Genomic DNA, 1,964 nt, shown 5'->3' with positions numbered 1-1,964 from the left:
TTTGACCCAAGCTGTTTATCTTTTCTTCTAAAACCTTACAGAAGATCACAAGAATTAGCCAACACATTCTAGAACATTTCCTAACACATCCCCTAAAACTATCATAATAGATAAATGACCTATTTCCTAAGATATAATTGAAGACAATTTAACCATTTTGCAAACATGTAATAAGAACTGCTCGTTTCAAAACTGGGCTAGAGGTATCCTCACTATTCTCTGGGCAATTTAGCTTGTTAGTGTTTATGATTTGCAACACTTACCTCCTGGCACCAAATTCAGATTTAGCAAAGATTCTTTATGTGGCAAGTAATTAGAAACCCAACTTAAACTGTCTTAGATGACAAAGGAGATTCATTGGTTCCCATTATAGAAGTCCAGAGGTGGGCAGATTTCCGGGCAGGTTGATGCAATGACTCAGTTATGTAATCTAGGAAGCCCGTCTGTCCTTTTTCTATTCCTTTTGTAGAGACAGTTTTATCTAGAGACCCATTCCCTTTATAGACTTGTAAATGTCAAAGCCAAGCCGGGTACAGTGGCTCACGCCTGAAATCTTAGCACTTTGGGAGGCCAAGGTGGGTGGATAACTCGAGGTCAGGAGTTCGAGACCAGCCTGGCCAACACGATGAAACCGTGTCTCTACTAAAAATACAAAAATAGCTAGGCTGGTGATGCATGCCTGTAATCCCAGCTACTCGGGAGGCTGAGTGAGGAGAATCACTTGAACCCTGGAGATGGAGGATGCAGTGAGCCTTGACTGCGCCACTGCACTCTAGCCTGGGTGACAGAATGAGACTTGGTAAAAAAAAAAAAAAAGAAAAGAAAGAAATTCTTGGTGGTGTTTCCTAGTACAGATAGAATATTAGGAAGAAAGAGGATTTCTTGACAAGCTCTGAAATAGGATTTTTCAGCCATGATATCTAGAAAAGAGTCCCCCAACTCAGCCTAAGCATGCACTAGGTAAAAGTTTATTTTTCCATGAAATTCTTTTAAGAACATTATGTTTGAAAGTTTTATGTTGAAACAAATAAATAGACAATTTTAGTGATGATTTCTGACATCTGTGACTTGATTTGAGCTCTAAATGTTTTAATAAGGGAAAGTTCATATTCAAACTTTCGAACACAGTTGTCTAATATGATAAGCTTTGCTGGAAGATCTTTTAAGGAGTTTCTTTTCTCTAGTATTCCAAACATAGGATACCTGCCTCAACCAGCAGGTAAAAATGCTTATTTTCCTTTCACAACCAACAAACTCCAGTGCCCAGTGGAGCAGCCCTTTCCGATTGGCATTCAGATCTTCATCCAGAGCAAAGCAAAACCTCTGGGGGTTGACACACAGCTTTTCATTTCATTAATCATCTTTAGTTGAAGTTCTCTTATCAATTTCTGGACAGAGTTTTGAAAGGTACCACTGATGGTACCTGACAGAGCACACACCAGAAATGAGTGTTTTCCTTTGATTTTCACTCAGTATCAGCAAACCCCAGAACATCTTGAGCACTAGCATGGCAAAACCCCATTAATTTTTTTTTCTTTTTTTTTTTTTGCTATTTAGCAAACTTGCTTAGAAGAATTTTCATGCAGTGTTAAAAATATCGTAAAGGACTGGGTGCAGTGGCTCACGCCTGTAATCCTAGCACTTGGGGAGGCTGAGGCAGGTGGATTGTCTGAGCTCAGGGGTTTGAGATCAGTCTGGGCAACATAGTGAAACCCGTGTCTATTAAAATACAACAAAAAAAAAAGACCCAAAACAAAAAAACTAGCTGGGAGTGGTGGCGCGTGCCTGTAGTCCCAGCTACTTGGGAGATTGAGGCATGAGAATTGCTTGAACCCGGGGGAGGTGAAGGTTGCAGGGATCTGAGATCAGGCCACTGCACTGCAGCCTGGGTGACAGAGACAGACTCTCTCTCTCACTCTCTCTCTCTCTCTCTCTCTCTCTCTCTCTCTCTCTATATATATATA

Source organism: Rhinopithecus bieti, unplaced genomic scaffold (assembly GCF_001698545.2).
Source record: "Rhinopithecus bieti isolate Rb0 unplaced genomic scaffold, ASM169854v2 scaffold_17184, whole genome shotgun sequence".
In the NCBI taxonomy this organism is placed as follows: Eukaryota; Metazoa; Chordata; class Mammalia; order Primates; family Cercopithecidae; genus Rhinopithecus; species Rhinopithecus bieti.
The sequence above is the reverse complement of the archived record's forward strand: the minus strand, read 5'-3'. Positions refer to the sequence as shown.